Source organism: Aptenodytes patagonicus, chromosome W (assembly GCF_965638725.1).
Source record: "Aptenodytes patagonicus chromosome W, bAptPat1.pri.cur, whole genome shotgun sequence".
Classification (NCBI taxonomy): Eukaryota; Metazoa; Chordata; class Aves; order Sphenisciformes; family Spheniscidae; genus Aptenodytes; species Aptenodytes patagonicus.
Genome location: NC_134981.1, coordinates 21,862,202 through 21,879,843, shown reverse-complemented (window position 1 = coordinate 21,879,843; position 17,642 = coordinate 21,862,202). Strand labels below are relative to the sequence as shown.

Sequence of the window (17,642 nt, the reverse complement as noted above, 5' to 3'; positions counted from 1 at the left end):
ATCCTTGGCTCAACGGATCAAGTTGTTTAGAAAAGTAGGCCACAGCCCTTTTATATTCTCCCAACCACTGGGTTAAAACTCCAAGGGCTATTGCTTGTCTTTCATGAGTAAATAGTTCAAATGGCTTTTCTAAATTAGGTAGTCCCAGAGCTGGGGCCTTCATCAGAGCTCTTTTGAGTTGAATGTATGCATTTCGATCTTCATTTGACCATTGCAGGGGACCTTTTGATGACTTCAATAATTCATACAAGGGTTTTGCCATCAGTCCATAGTTAGCAATCCATAATTGTCTCTGTCCCCTCAGAATTTCAAAGCCCAAATATATTACAGTTTCCTGTGCAATTTGGGCCTTTCCTTTCAACACTCGGTAACCACTAAGTCCGAGGAAATTTAATAAACTGACTGTCAGTTCCAAGCATTCCTCTCGGGAGTTCCCAGCTATTAGTATATCATCGACATACTGTAGCATTACTCCCTTTCTATTTTCTTGTCTCCATAATATACTGGGTTTTCCTTCCAGTCTCAGGATTCTCCCATTCAAAGGCAAACAATTCCTGGCTTCCGGAATCAAGTGGGATGCAGAAAAAGGCATCTTTTAAATCTAAAACTGTAAACCACCCCTGATCCTCAGTGAGTGCAGTTAATAGTGTATACGGATTTGCCACTACCGGATGTATATCTTGGACAATTTGATTCACTGCTCTCAAATCCTGGACTAATCTGTAAGATTTTCCGTCAGCTTTCTTAACAGGTAAAATCGGAGTATTATACTTAGATTCACATTCTCTTAATAACCCATATTCCTAAAACTTCTGTATAATAGGTACCAACCCAAGTTTAGCTTCTAACTTTAAGGGATACTGTTTCAATCTTACCGGTGCTGATCCTGGTATAAGGTCTATCCTTACGGGTTCAGCCCTCATTGATTTTCCAGGTATTTCTCCTGCCCAGACAACAGGAATCACTGCATCCTCAGCTTCAGCCGGGATTTTTCTTTTCACTTGCTCAATTTCCTGCAATAATAATATTGAGGCTGGGACAAATTTAGATTCAGGCATTGACACTTCTACTTCTCCATTTTTGAACTTTATTTCAGCTTCTAGTTTTTCTAATAAATCTCGGCCTATTAAAGGTTTTGGTGCTCCTGGTAGATACAAAAACTGATGCGTTACCCATTGTTTTCCAATTTTAAATTTTAAGGGTTTAAAGAAGGGCCGCGTCTCCGGCTTTCCTGTCGCACCAATAATTCTCACGGTATCATATCCTAACTCATGTTTCTTCATGTTCAAAACCGAATAGGTGGCCCCTGTATCGACTAAACATTCTATTTCAGTTTCATCTTCCCCCAGCTTAATTTTAACCAGAGGCTCTGCTGGGGAAGATCCCTCCGGTCTTCTTCAATCCCTTGCCTCTACGGCTCACACGGGAGTGTCTTGTTCCCCAAATTTCTGCAACGATGGGCACTCTCGTTTCCAGTGCCCTTTTTTTTTCTACAATAAGCACACTGTGTCTCTTCTGTTGGGGACCTTGGGAATCCTCTACCACGTCCTCTTCCTTGATAACCACCTCTAAATCCTCCCCTGGGTCCTCCTCGAGGACCATAGGTTCCTTCTAGTGTCGCGATCAATCTAGCATTTCCCTTTTCTTTCTGCTGATCTCTGTAAATCACCCAAGCCATATCCAACAATTTTCCCAGGTCCCTGGCATCTGCTCCTTGTAATTTCTGCAGCTTTCTCCGGATATCATCAGCAGACTGCCTGATAAACAAAGTTGTTAACTGATTCTTTTCTTCCTCTGACTCAGGATCCAGAGTTGTATACTTCCGAGCAGCTCCCTTCAGTTTATTTAGGAAATCAGTGGGAGGCTTCTTTCTATCCTGCTTAATCTCGTATAATTTTGACCAATTTATCGCTTTTGGTATAGCATTTTTATACCAAACAGAACCCACTTCTGATATTGCATTAATAACATTTTCTGCCCATTATCATTAGGATCCCAGCCAGGATAATGTCCCTGCCGCTATTTGGGCTTCAACCTGAGTCCTTGCCGTCTCAGGAATCATCTCCCTCTCTGTACTATCAAACAATACTTGCATGATAACTTCAATATCTTTCCAATCTGGATCCTGAGTTTTTATCATCATTTCAAAAGCACTAGCCACTCGATCGGAATCGTCCCTATAACTACCGGCAACTATTTTCCAATTATTTAAATCTGTAATCGAAAAAGGCACTTTCACTACAACCGAACCATCATGCCCTACTGCTTGTCTCAACGGAGCTTGCAACGCGGTTCCCCGTCGATTACGAGTTCTCCTTGCCACCAGCGTGGCCCCTGCAGCGTCTCTCTCGGACTCATCGTCCAATCCACCCTCTGCCCCAAAGGGCTCAAGTTCATGATTCTGAGGTCTTTGCCTCAACCCTGGAGCCACTAACATCCCTAAATCCTCTTCCTGCTCATTCTGGGTCAACTTCAAACATCTCTGTCCAATACTACATGCCAAACAACGCCTTTTTAACACTTCCCCTTTTTGTCTCTCTTGCTTATCCTTTTCCAATGCCAATACCAAAGGATCAGTTGGGGCCAAATTGATTCCACACTTCTTTTGCCACTCAGGATGCTGCCTTAATGTAAAGAACATATCAGCGTACAATACCTCATCCCATTTTCCTTCTCTCCTTAGAAACAGCATTAGTTGTAACAGAGTATTATAATTCAAAGTACCATTCCTTGGCCACTTTTCTCCATCTTCTAGTTTGTATAGTGGCCACCATTGATTACAATACTTAATTAGATCGTCCCTTTTTGCGACCCCACCAGGGGATCCTGCAATTTGTTTCCAATGTATTAAAATACAACCCAAAGGTGATTTCCTTAAAATTTCCCCACCCGTGGATGTTCCGGCGCCCATTTCATACACGGGGAATCACACACACAAACAAGTCTTTCATACAACAACACAAATAACCAGTCACTATGACAAACAGACGAACCATAACAGACAAAATGCTTACAATAATAGACAAGTTCTTACAGTATTTGTTACCGCGGTTGCTCTTAACGTTTACCTTGAGCAGGAATTCCAATCCCTTTTAAACCAAATGGGGATTTTAACCCCTTCCAAACCAAACGGGGACATTTAACCCCTACCAAACGGGGACCAGCCCCTACCAAACGGGGACATTTAACCCCTACCAAACGGGGACTAGCCCCTGCCTGGGTCCCAAACCCAACCTTGCGGAGCTTTCGCTGCATCTGACGGGCAGGTATCCAAATTTCCAAAAGAATGCCTTAATACTCACAAAACAATGTTCTTCACTCAGGGGCTCTTTGGTCCGGGGATCGGGAGAAATCCTCTCCGAGAATCCCTTGGTGCCGGCTGAGGTTCCGCGATTCCAGGATCCGTCGAGGCTCAAGAGCAGTGTCCCATCTGGGTCGCCAAATCTGTTACCGTAAGTCGGCAGATGAAAAACTCTCTAAGATTCAATTTGGAGTTTTAGAAAGCAGGCATTCTTTATTGCGGCGCCAGGCGCACAGGGGATCACTCCTCCTAATGTGTGCGCCGAGTTGTTCAACTCCAGAAGTTATATACAATTAGAATATACATATTCATTAGATTTCCTAGAAATGATTCACATATTCATGTTACTTCCTGGAACTCATCAACATATGTAAAAGTCTTTAACACATACGCTCTTATGTTCATTGGTGGTCTTTCAGGGTCCTCTGGTGGTCGTCAATAGTCTTCCTCACTGTGTCCTTTTGCTCACCTCTTCAATTTGGCGTCCTTCAGTCTGAGTCATTCTTGTCTTCCTTAAAGGTTAACTTTAAAGGTTAACTATTGATGTACGGTTTGCCCTTGTTCTTTCCTATTACTGTTACAGGGTGTTACATATACTTCTGAGCACTGATGTTATCATTCCCTCCTATTCTTTTGAGAACCTGGAACTATACTTCTGAGGGCTGACGTTATCACTACCTCACCCTCAGAGGCAATGTCACCCAAACCTTATGGACCTTAGCTATTTAGTGGGTGAGAGGGGTCCATTATCAATTTCGGGGGGAGGAACGTATAATTCCTTGGCAGGGTCCAGATGAATTGCAGGAAGCATTATTACAAGCGGCTATTATAACCTTATTACATCAAGCCAAAGCCCCAGGTGACAAACCTAGTCCTTGGGACATTCCTGCTACGTCCTCTGATTTGAGGTCTGTCGGGAAAGGAACTACAGGATCAGGGAAATTAGTCTTTATGCAGATACACCAGGGTTTGCCTGCAGAAACCCCTTTTTCACAAGTGCTCTGACAAACTGTTATGCAAATGCAAGAACTAAGCTCTGACCCTCCCATAAGAAGGGAGCAGCACCGGGTCCTAACTGCCTCGCTTCCACCTGGAGGTCGAACAAGTGCCCCACACGACCATCAAGCCAATTTAAATAAATAATATAATGCCATTAGGGGACTTCCTAATCACACTGAAAGTGAGCAATCTGAGAGAAACAAGTGGTGGCATGCCTGCATAAATCAGGGGTACAGCCTGACTTGCTCCACGGTTTGCCTACCGAAAAACTAAAATTGCTTGTGAAAGAAATAGAAAAGCAGGAAAAGCTATCCACATCTTTACCTAATGCTCCTCCCATAAATGGAAACCTCTTTAAACCGCAAAAATATCCTGATTTGTCTCCTATCAGAAAGCAGTATCAGGGAAACTAGACAAGGGGCTCGGACTGGTGGAGGTACAAGTGGCCCTACCTTCCACTACTCGAGGACCGAGTCCCACCCTTTGGGCCATAGTACATGATAAATTAAAAACTGATTTCCTCATAGATACTGGAGCACAACTATCCATGATTAAAGCAGAATCATGTCCTGGAGCCATCCCTCTGAAACATCAGAAAATATTAGTAACCGGGGTAAATGGAGTAGTGGTTCCTTATTCAATTGTTAAGGTAAAATTGGAACTTCCCTTTGGTCCTCCCCGAAAATATCAGATGCTATTAGGAAACCTAAATATATTGGGCATGGATATTCTGCAAGGCAAAAGCTGGGTACAGGTCAACACTAAATGGGCTATTGGAACAACTGATGAATAAACACTGCCAGGGCCAGCAGTAATAAATCTTTTACAAACTGGCTCCAACTTTACCACCCTCTATCATTACATGCACTAAACAGTATCCTATACCCTCTGAGGCACACAAACCTGTAACTGCTGTAATTCAAGATCTCCTTAAAAGCGGTATCATAGAAGAAGCGCACTGCCCTTTTAATTCTCCAGTGTGGCCTGTTAAGAAACCTAATGGGAAGTGGTGACTCACAATAGATTATTGTCACTTGAATAGCCACAGAGGACCATTAACTGCCGCAGTGCCCTCAATCTTGGACATAGTCCAAGAATTAGAAAACAATGCTTTTCCCTGGATGGCTACTTAAGATGTTAAAGACGTTTTTTATGGTACCCATCCAACCTGAAGATAAAGAATGGTTTGCCTTTACATGGAAGGGTTTGCAATATGCTTTTACGGGGCTCCCTGAGGGATTTAAACACTCACCCACTATAGCTCATTCTGCCTTAGCCAAAGAATTACGCAACTGCCCACTACCCCCAATACAACTTTATTGCAGTATATTGATGACATTTTAATAGGAGGCCCTACTGAAGAAACAGTCCGTGAAGCCGCTACAAAAGTTTGGGAACACCTAACCCGATTAGGGCTGGAAATACCACATGAAAAATGCCAGGGCCCCAGTTAGGAGGCCACCTTTTTGGGATCAGATGGATAGGGGGCAGCAAGTCAGTCCCAACCTCAACAATTGACACCCTGCTAAATATGTCTTCCCCTGCAGACAAGAAATCTTTGCGAGAGCGTTTAGGCTCACTAGAGTTTTGGAAGGACCATATCCCATTGTTTGTGCAAATAGCTCGGCCTCTGTATAATTTACTTAAGAAAAAACAAATCTGGGAATGGACTCCCAGTCACGAAGCCGCACTGCGCACTCTAGTGGAGGAAGTTCAAATATACCAATCATTAGGTCCCATTCATCCTACTGTTCCATTTCATTTACACCTCACAGTGGGAGAACATGGTCACGGATATGGCCTATGCCAAGAAAATGGTGTTCAGCGCCCCTACCCCACCAAATTTGGGTCACATAGCTGGCAGGGTTCCCAGTGTAATTATACCCTATATGAAAAGGTGTTTATGGCAACTTATACTGCTCTCAAGGAAACAGAAAACCTCAATATAAATCGTGCAGTCAGTTTACATACCCCTCTTCCCATTCTGAAAGTTATCATAGAAGGTCGAGAATTGCCCCTAGGGGTGGCCCAGAAGTCTACCATTCAGCGATGGGCACTTTACATCCATCATCGCGCTGTCCTCCCAGGAAATGATCATTCAGGAAGGACCCTAACTGAAACCATAACTCAAATAGGACTGCCAAATGATATGAGAGGGATGCGCCATCCTCTCCTATACAAGATGCCCCCCCTCTTTTGACTCCAGTAATACTTTAGGAGTACGGTTTACAGATGGAAGTGCTCACTTGAGAAATGGTGTTTGGTTTGGTAAAGCTGCAGCCATTTCTGCAGACGGAAAAGCAGTTAACCGAGGAAATAAAAGGTTCTGAAAATTAGCTGAGTTAATGGCTGTCACACGAGCCTTTGAAGTTGGAGCCAACACAGTTTATACTGATTCTTACGCTGTATGGGCTGGAGCCACCCAGGGGCTTGGGAATTGGCAGTGACATTGTCCAACAAGCGGGGTCCAGTACCCAGTGTGCAATAAGCCAATCTTACACACAAAGCCGAGATATTTATTTAGTTCATGTTTGCGCAAAGATGGGTGCTAGGTGGTAATTCCACAAAGCTAGCACACCACACAAAAGAACTACAGCGTATTTATATTGTTACATGATTAGTAAAAGCCTGCCCAAGTTCATGCTCATTGGTTAGTTATTTTTAAATTAGCCTCACTTGCCATGTAAATTAGCTCCTTGCAGGTGTGGGGGGGCAAGTCTTTCCAGTCTTGAATTGAGTCGGTGGTTGTGATCTCCCCCTGCCACCTTTACCTTTCCCCTAGTTACCACAGGTTTTTTTTTGACTTCTTGTCTTTTTGGCAATCATCTAGTCTCTGATGCCTTATAGGGCAGGATGTTCCCCTTTTATCAGTTCTTCTTCAAGGGCATAGTCATTGTAAGGCATGCATTGTTTATACAAGGTAATCAGGCTAGTGCAATGAAGACTACAGTCTAGGATAGGTATTAACCCAAACATATGGCTACATTTCCCCCTTTGAGACTATAAAAGAGGAACTTCACTGTAGTTTCTCTTATATTAGTCTCATCCTCTCATAATTTTGTCTCCCTATTATAGAACAACATTTCCAAAAACAGTGTTATTATGTAGATACATACAAAAGCTAATAAGGCAATTATTAGAATGCTTAACAACATTTTTTTTTTTTTATCCATACACTCAGATCAGGGAACCAGGAAGTCAACCATTTAAATGTTGAAAGGGTTAAAACCCTGACAATCCCTGACTAAAACCTTGCTGTGATACACAAAAGCTTCACTTGCATAGTTTTAGTTATTTGTCAGTAGAGTTGATGATAGGACATTTTGAAACATGTAAATTCTTGCCTGACAAGATTAAACAGGCCTTGAGCTAGCTCATTAGGCTTCCTGTGTAAATCACTGATAATAGGAACTCAGGATGACTGTGTCAAGATAAGTGCCAAAAAACTAGTTAAACTGGCCCCCTTGTAACATCCCAGAGTCAAAGGACTGATAAGCTAATTCAATGACTATATATGGACAAAGGAATCCCAAAGTTCAACCAGTGGACAGAGTGAGGAAGACTATGGATGACCACCGGAGGGTGAAAAGACCCTAACCCTAATTTTAGTGCGCATGCTTGGACTATGTAAATGAATTCCGGGAACTCATCACCGTAAGACCACCTTTTCCAGGAAATCTGATGAATATGTATGATTTTTCTGTATATGAACTGATGTGCTTTGCTAACCCGTTGGAGCACTCGTGGCGGAGCGATCCCCAGTGCTGCCCAGCGCTGTATTAAAGAATGCCTGCTTAATAACAAACTAGTTGTTATTGAGTTATTTATCTCGGAAAACCGTCCCGATCGAGCCTCCTCCTGTGAGGAGCGTCGGAAGGTGAGGGCTCGGTACCGACTTTGTTTCAGTTTGGCGACCCAGATGGGACCTATCTCTGTCCGGCTGCAGGAACCCCTGAGTCAGCGACTCCCTTGGCCGGCCCCGGAGAATTCTCTGGAGGGACTCACCGATTCGGCGGATCCTCGCGGGGGCAGACAAGGACCTCTGGTAAGAATAAGGCATTCTTTTTGTTTCAGGACCGGTCATTTGAAGCTGCTCATAAGTCGCGGTTCGCAAGAACCCCGCCGGGTGGCATACAATTGCATGTACGATTTGTATTGATCATTTGGTTACTACGTTGCATGGTTGTATTGATCATTTGATTAGTACGGTCGTTTGTTTGTGCATTTGTATCTGATTTTGGTTTACATATGCGTGTGTGATACACGCATATGTCTGGTATACGCGTATTTGAAAATCATCCTATCTATGTCATAATTGTTATTGTATCTGTGATAGTAATTGTTAGTTGTGTGTGGTAGTAATTGTTAGTTGTGTGTGGTGTTCGCGCCCCAACCCCTGTCCTTGTGTTGCATAAATTTTAGAATGGGGAACCAACCAGGCGGAGTTTTGAAAAAGAGCCCTTTGGGCTGTATTTTAGCTCACTGGAAAAATATTGGGGGACCACCTGGAGGGAGTGTAAATCATAAAACCTTAATTAAATATTGTAATCAGTGGTGGCCTTTATATAAGCTAGATGATGGAGAAAAATGGCCTTTTAACGGAACATTAAAGTACACACTTTGTTGCAACTCATGTTATTTCTGCGCTGAGAAGGGAAATGGGATGAAGTGGTTTATGCAGATATGTTTTTTACTCTGCGAAATCACCCTGAATGGCAGAAAGAGTGCGGAATCAATTTAGCACCCCAGGATCCTATGGTCCTGGCGATAGAAAAAGAGAAAAATAAGCAAAATGGGAAGCTAAAAAGATGTTGCTCGGCTTGTAGCATTGGACAGAGATGTTTAAAGATTGATTCACAGAATAAGAGCAGAAAAAGAGAGTAATGAGCAAAACGATTTGCCAATGCTACAGTGGCTGCTTTGCGCACCACAGGGGGCCAGGTGCCCTCAGGGAACCCATCAAGAAACAACACTGATGGAGGGAGGGGAGCCATGAGAGGCGGTGTAAGTGCCCCACCTAGGGGAAATCAACCCCTCCTGAAGGATCAGTGTGCTTATTGTAAGCAAATGGGGCATTGGAAAAAGGATTGCCCGAGATTGGGCAAGTCGGTGATGGTTGCTGATATGAAGGATAATTGACGGGGACCAGGGGAATCTTCCCTAGCGGAACCCTTGGTAAAAGTTCAGCTAGGGAAGGAAGAGAAACCTGTAGAATTTTTAATAGATACAGGTGCTACATTTTCAGTATTAAATCAGACCTTATTACCTGTGAGTAGGCAAACTGTTAATATTGTGGGAGCAACTGGACAGGTTGAGAAGGCGTTCTTTCTGAAACCATTAAAATTCAAAATTGGAAAAAGTATAGGGATTCATAAATTCCTCTACCTGCCTGAGGCATTTAGGAAAATCACTGTTAGGAAGGGACTTATTAGAACAATTGAATGCCAAAATAAGATTTAGAGATGGAGAAGTTGAATTTAAAATACCAGAAGAGAACCACATTGAAATTTTAAGTTTGGCTCTTACTGAACCCCAAATTAGGGAAGAGGAAATTATACAAGAAATAAAAGACCAGGTCTACCCAGGAGTACGGGCCTCAGGAATACCTGGAAAGGCTAAAAATGCAGAATTGGTTGTTGTTAAACTCAAAGAGGGAGCACGACCCGTTAGGGTAAAGCAATATCCCCTGAAATTGGAAGACAGGCGAGGAGTGAAAAGCATTATAGAAGAATTTATAAAATTCGGATTATTAATTGAATGCTCTTCAGAGTACAACACTCCTATTCTGCCTGTCAGAAAGCCTGATGGCAAAACCTATCGATTGGTACAAGACCTGCGGGCAATAAATAAGATAGTTGAAGATTTACACCCGGTAGTGGCAAACCCATACACCTTATTGACTAGTTTAAAAGAAACCCATGAATGGTTCACAGTATTAGATCTGAAAGATGCATTCTTTTGCCTCACCTTGGCCCCTGAAAGTCGCAATTTATTCGCCTTTGAATGGGAAAACCCTGATTCAGGACAAAAAACCCAACTAACCTGGACAATGCTACCTCAAGGATTTAAAAACAGCCCCACGATCTTTGGAAATCAATGTGGATGATATTTTGATAGCCACAGAAAAGGACAAAGAATGTAAAGAATGGACTGTGAGTTTGTTGAATTTTCTTGGACTAAGTGGTTACCGAGTCTCATTACAGAAAGCCCAGATCTTGAAGAGAGAAGTAATATACCTGGGATTTGCGATTTCTAAGGGACAGAGACAGCTCGGGAATGACCGAAAAGAAGCTATTTGCAGGACTCCAGAACCGACCACGGTAAAAGAGCTTTGAACCTTTTTGGGAATGACAGGTTGGTGCCGATTATGGATCTATAATTATGGACTTTTAGTTAAGCCTCTATATGAACTGCTGAAAAATAGCCAGACGCAACTAATATGGACTGATGAAGCTAAGAGGGCGTTCAAAGAATTGAAATTGGAACTAATGAGGGCTCCAGCTTTGGGTCTGCCCGATATAACAAAGCCCTTCTGGCTGTTCTCGTATGAAAGGCAAGGAGTGGCTTTGGGAATTCTAGCCCAGAGGCTGGGTCCTTATAAGTGAGCAGTAGCGTACTTTTCCAAACAATTGGATGAAGCCAGTAAAGGATGGCCAGGACGCCTTCGGGCAGTGGCCGCCATTGTTTTGATTATTCAAGAAGCCCGAAAATTCACCTTGGGACAAAAGATGATTGTGCACACTTCCCATGCTGTAACTTCTGTTTTGGAACAAAAAGGAGGACATTGGCTCTCGCCATCAAGGTTCCTGAAATATCAAGCAGTCCTGATGGAACAAGATGATGTAGAAATTGTCACATCTACCGTTATTAACCCTGCTTCTTTTCTAAGTAATAAGCAGGAAATGGAGACTGTTGTGCATGACTGCATAGAGACCATTGAGACCGTGTATGCAAGCAGGCCTGACTTGAAGGAGGAGCCGCTGGAGGAAGCTGAACACACTTGGTATACCGACGGGAGTAGTTTTGTAAAGGATGGAGCAATGATGGCAGTGTATGCCGTGACCACCACAGATCAAGTGGTGGAAGCAAAGTCACTCCCTAAAGGTACATCCGCACAATGAGCTGAAATAATTGCTTTAGTGAGAGCATTAGAACTTGCAGAGGGACTGCGAGTGCAAAATATGCCTTTGGTGTAGTTCATGCCCATGGAGCTATCTGGAAGGAACGGGGACTTTTGACAGCCCAAGGGAAACATATTAAGCATGCTGACATGATCCTAAGACTCCTAGATGCAGTACAATTGCCTTCAGCGGTTGCAATTATGCACTGCAAGGGGCACCAAAAGGGTGACACTGCTCAGGAAGTGGGGAATAAATTGGCAGATTATGAGGCAAAAAGAGCGGCGGAACAAGGTGAGGTATTAAGTTTGATTCCTGAAAGAGCTTTGCCATTACCAGACTTGGTTGATTATGATGAAAAGGATCTTAGATTAATTAAAGATTTGGAAGCAGAAGTTGAATCATCAGGTTGGGCAAAATTAAAAGATAACAGAATAATAGTTCCCTTTAGAATATTATGGAAACTGGTAAAAACAGAACATGACAAGACTCATTGGGGAACTGGAGCTTTGTATAATTCCCTAATGAAGCAAATAGTAGCCAGGAATTTGTTTTAAACTATAAAAACCATGGTTGATAGATGTGAAATATGCTTAAAGAATAATCCAAAGGTAGAAAAATCGTGTAAAATTTGGAAGTATTGACAAAGGGAAAGTTCCGGGTCAAAATTGGCAGATAGACTTTTCGGAACTCCCTAGAAAGGGGGGGTACAAGTTTGGAATAACACCCCTATAAATGAGACACACACTTGGAAAATTGGTGATTGGGATACACTAATGTGTACAAACGGAAGCGTTAGGAGAACTGCTGGAGTGGTGGCCTCCTTAACGTTGTTAAACCCACGACCCACCATGAATCAGGACTAATCAGATTAACATCAACTTGTATAAATGTGGCAAGAATTAGGCAAAAACATATGTTGTTTTTTTTAACATCTCCTTTCCAGCCACACCTCCCTGTAGAACAAAACGAGCTTGGTATGACACTTTGCTTGGAGGTGCAGGAACTGGAATAGGACTCATAAATTCAGTAGATCTAGAGACTTTAAGGAACAAAGTTGGAACAGCAGGATTCGATGTAGCTCAAGCAATTAAGATTCAGGCTGAATGGATGCCAACCACCTTTAACCCTCAGATACAGACTTGGAAATATGATAAAGAGTCCTTATTTCTCTTTAATGAAAGTATAATTGCCCAGATACAATCACTTAAAAATTTGACAAAATTTATGGATTGGACTGTTTGCACCTTACAAACTATGTGGCAATTGAAACAAAAGGATAAGGTGCAGTCCTACTTAAGGAGTAATAATGAGTTCATGTGGAGGAAACTATTTGGACAATGGGTCCATCCTAGACACTGGATAAAAGCCTATCCACAATTTGTGCAGTGCAATGATAGATGGTGCGCAGGGAAATTGATATTCTGTAATGTAACTGACCCTGAAGTAACGTGTAAATTTTTAGTTCTACCAACACTCTTTTCAAGCCAAGAGAACCTAGAATATTGGTTACCAGAATTCCGAGGAAAGTATATTGGAAATAATAATAAAACATACAATTTAGATCTTTGTGAAACCACCTTTGACGGCACCTTGTGTGGACAACAATCCCAATTATATGAACCCTGCTTGTTAGAACATTCTGTTAATAGTTGTAAATGGAAAATCCTGTCTCCTAATGAGTTCGAAATGTTTGTAGAAGTTAATGCTAGATATGTGTGCTTAGTGACTAACAATCGATCAGTAGTTGAAGAATACAACGTGACCACCCCATTCATAGGATGCCTTAAAAATATAACCCATTTAACTTGGCAGGGACAAACATATTCATTTTTCGCATATACAGAAGAACAAGTAGCAATGTTTTGGCATTATAAGAGCTTAAATTTAAGTCATACAAGTTTATCTCTAGAGAAATTAAACGAGATATTGAACCGTTCTCAAGAACTTCGAGAACATTTAAAGAGACGAAATAAGACACTGGCCGAATCTATCATTAAAACAGTGATAGCTAGAGACAAACTTCTTAGACTGTCTAGCCAAATTGAATCTGATACCGCCCATCATTGGTGGGATATCTTTTCAGGATACTCACCCTCTGCAGAAAAAAACTTTGAATGTCTTAGTTCACCCACTTTTGCTATTGTTGATGTTTGTCATTGCACTAACAGCCGTCAATTGCCTTTTGTGGTATAAGCTAAAGAAACTGGCTATGAGAGTTTGGGCTTTGCCTAAGGTAATGAAATATGACAACTTAGAATATTTGTAAAGGAATTTACAAAGCTTAGAGAAAAGAGGGGAATGAAAGGGTTAAAACCCTGACAATCCCTGACTAAAACCTTGCTGTGATACACAAAAGCTTCACTTGCATAGTTTTAGTTATTTGTCAGTAGAGTTGATGATAGGACATTTTGAAACATGTAAATTCTTGCCTGACAAGATTAAACAGGCCTTGAGCTAGCTCATTAGGCTTCCTGTGTAAATCACTGATAATAGGAACTCAGGATGACTGTGTCAAGATAAGTGCCAAAAAACTAGTTAAACTGGCCCCCTTGTAACATCCCAGAGTCAAAGGACTGATAAGCTAATTCAATGACTATATATGGACAAAGGAATCCCAAAGTTCAACCAGTGGACAGAGTGAGGAAGACTATGGATGACCACCGGAGGGTGAAAAGACCCTAACCCTAATTTTAGTGCGCATGCTTGGACTATGTAAATGAATTCCGGGAACTCATCACCGTAAGACCACCTTTTCCAGGAAATCTGATGAATATGTATGATTTTTCTGTATATGAACTGATGTGCTTTGCTAACCCGTTGGAGCACTCGTGGCGGAGCGATCCCCAGTGCTGCCCAGCGCTGTATTAAAGAATGCCTGCTTAATAACAAACTAGTTGTTATTGAGTTATTTATCTCGGAAAACCGTCCCGATCGAGCCTCCTCCTGTGAGGAGCGTCAGAAGGTGTGGGCTCAGTACCGACTTGGTTTCAATGTTTCTTCAAATCCGTAAGATGTGTCATCCCTTCGTATCTCATGGAGTATTTTGGTCTGTTTCCAGATCTCTTCTAAATCTGTAGAAATCCTACCGTTCTGGTCTACATATACGCAACAACTTGTATTTAAAACTGTGCACACTCCTCCTTGGGAGGTTAGCATCATATCTAGAGCCATTCTGTTCTGTCAAGTGATTTTAGCCAATTCAGACACTTCTTCTTGTAGGGCTTTAATAGCATCGTCTCATTCCCAATTTTCTCAATTACGGCAGAAATATTTACTATAGCTTTTTCTAATTCACTAACTCCTTACCATGGGAGAAACCATCCAGCAAAGGAGTGAAATCCTGTGGGTCTGTCAATCAATGGATTCTTTCTGTTTCTTTTACTTCCCATTCTTGTTCTATTGCATCGTTTTATGGTGTTTGGTCACTGTTATTCTGTACATGTTTTACAAATATCGGGAAAGAGAAATTGAGGGGTATTCCTATTAAAGGAACACCTTTCTTAGAATGCTCGGGGAAATGAGTACAGATCCAACAATTAGACTTGTTCGCCATTTGTGCTTCATCAAAGTAAAATGCCAATTCTGTTCCCATGGATTTCCTGGTTCCCCATAAGACACTTCAGCATTTCTTAATTTCATCCACAGGCAGCAGAGGAGTATCACCCCCCTTAGCTCCTTCATTTCTTTTCCTAAAGAGATCTGTATACCTACACAAATACACTAGCAAAGATATGAAAACAATTATCAAAATGCAATGCAAAGATTTTAAGCTTTGTATACAGTCTAGCTCAATATATGACTTTCCAGAGTCCCAGCTACAGTTCATTGGGATCAAGAGAGCTTCAGCTTCAGCGGTCCCGTTTCTTCAGAGATCCACTCCTTCTGCGGAGCTTTCTTCACGCAGGTATGGTGTATCCACGAATCTATACCCTTCACTTTCACAGCGGTATAAGTGGTAAGTAGCACCAGGTAAGGTCCTTTCCACCTTTCTTTCAAAGGCTCATCCTTCCAGGTGCGGATGTAAACTTCATCTCCGGGTTGAAATTCATGCACCGGTGAATCTAAAGGCAAAGGAGCTCGCTGGTTAAGGTACCTGTGCAAGGAAGACAAAGTCTGCAACAAGGATAATAAATAATTGACCAGCATTCCCTCTCCTTTCATTTTGGTCCTCTTTGCATTTGGTCCTCTTTTCCTGTCATCGAATTTACAGGATATGGTTTTCCATACAGTATTTCAAAAGGACTCACTTTTTCTCTTACTCTAGGAGTAACCCAAATTCTCATTAATGCTATAGGTAGGACATCTACCCACTTCATTTGCGTTTCCTGACATAGCTTCGAGATCTGTCTCTTTAGGATCCGATTCATCCTTTCTACCTTCCCGCTTGACTGTGGCCTCCAAGGGGTATGTAAATCCCATTGTATTTGTAAAAACTTAGGGACCCCTTGAACTATTTCCACTACAAAGTGAGGTCCATTGTCTGATGACATCCCTTCAGGGATGTCGAATCTCGGAATCACCTCTTTGAGCAGAATTCTAACCACTTCCCTGGGTTTGTTGGTACGGCATGGGAAGGCTTCAGGCCACCCAGAAAAAGTATCAACTAACACTAAGAGATACTTAAACTGGTTACATGTTGGTAACTCAGAGAAATCTATTTGCCAGTATTCCCCCGGGGTTTGACCCCGTCTCACTTCCCCGAGAGGAGGTTCCCATTGAACTTTTCTCTCGGTGGAATCAACGCTCCAATCAATGATTCCTTTTCAGCAACCCTTTTGATTTCCTTTGATAACCTCGGTTTGTCCTTTCTGGTGGGCTTTGCAGTGTACAGTTGCAACTTCTTTTGGTCCCAGAACAGGTTGCAGCAGTTTTAAAATCTCTGGTCCATACTTGATAGGGGTTCCCTGAGAGGATAACAGTCCACGCTCTTTCCAGATGGCTCCATGTGCATGGACCACTCCAAAGGCATATTTGGAATCTGTGTATATGTTTACTCTTTTATCTTTGGATAGCTCTAAAGCTCGAGTAATAGCTATGATTTCTGCTTTCTGAGTGGAGGTATTGGGTGGCAATGCTCGTGCTTCGACTTCCTCTTGTAGAGTTACCACGGCATATCCAGCTTTTCGTTCTCCATTCACCATGGAGCTACTTCCATCTGTGAAAAGTTCAACTTCTGGATCACTTAATGGCACATCTTTCAAATCGGGTCTGCTGGAATATACCTTTTCAATAACAGGTAGGCAGTCATGTTCTAGCTCTCCCTTCTCGTCTATCGGCATTAAAGTGGCAGGATTTAAGGTTGAAGACATTTTTAAAGTGACATCGTCTTGTTCGATCAGCACCACCTGATATTGGGCTAGCCTGCTAGGAGAGATCCAGTGGTGCCCCTTTTGTTCAAGTACAGCCATCACCGCATGTGGTACAAAAACTATGATAGGCTGCCCCAAGGTTAATTTCCGGGCTTCTTTGACTAGCAGCACCACTGCAGCTACAGCTCTCAAACATGCAGGCCATCCTTGGCTTACTTCATCTAACTGTTTGGAGAAGTAAGCTACAGGTCTTTTCCAGTCTCCCAGAGTCTGGGTCAGAACTCCTAACGCCACATGTTGCCTTTCATGCACATATAGCATAAATGGTTTTGTCAGGTCCGGCAACCCCAAAGCGGGGGCCCTCATTAATTCACTTTTGATGGTATCGAATCCTTTCTGGCATTCTGGGGTCCATTCCAAAGTTTCCCCAGGTCCTTTGAGAGCAGCATATAATGGTTTGGCAATTTAACTGAAGTTTGGTATCCAAAGTCTGCACCACCCTGCCATTCCCAGGAATCCTTGCAGTTCTTCCTTAGACCGTGGAGGAGCTATTCGACAAATAGCTTCCTTTCGTTCCACGCCCAGTTCCCTTTTTCCCTGAGATATTTCAAATCCCAGGTAAATTACGGTTGTCTGCACAACTTGGGCCTATTTCTGGGATACTCAGTACCCAGCCAGTCCTAAGAAATTCAACAAATCAACGGTCGCAATTTTGCATTCCTGCTCAGTCTTCGCCCCCAATACTATGTCATCTACATATTGTAACAGGGTACTGGAAGGATTCTTACCTTGCCATTCTTCCAATTCTTTGGCAAGTACGTTACCAAACAAGGTTGGGCTGTTCTTGAATCCTTGCGGTAGTACAGTCCAGCAGAGCTGTGTCTTCCTTCCGGTGGTGGGACTCTCCCATTC

The 17,642-nt window shown here is 42.5% G+C and overlaps 1 long non-coding RNA gene across 1 annotated transcript; it reads left to right on the top strand.

Annotated features, from left to right (window-relative positions):
- Positions 1-7,808: 7,808 nt before the first annotated feature.
- LOC143172120 (uncharacterized) lies at positions 7,809-15,558 on the top strand. The gene is made up of 3 exons (XR_012997297.1): positions 7,809-8,345; positions 15,229-15,325; positions 15,420-15,558. It is a non-coding gene; the product is annotated as an uncharacterized LOC143172120 (long non-coding RNA).
- Positions 15,559-17,642: the final 2,084 nt, after the last annotated feature.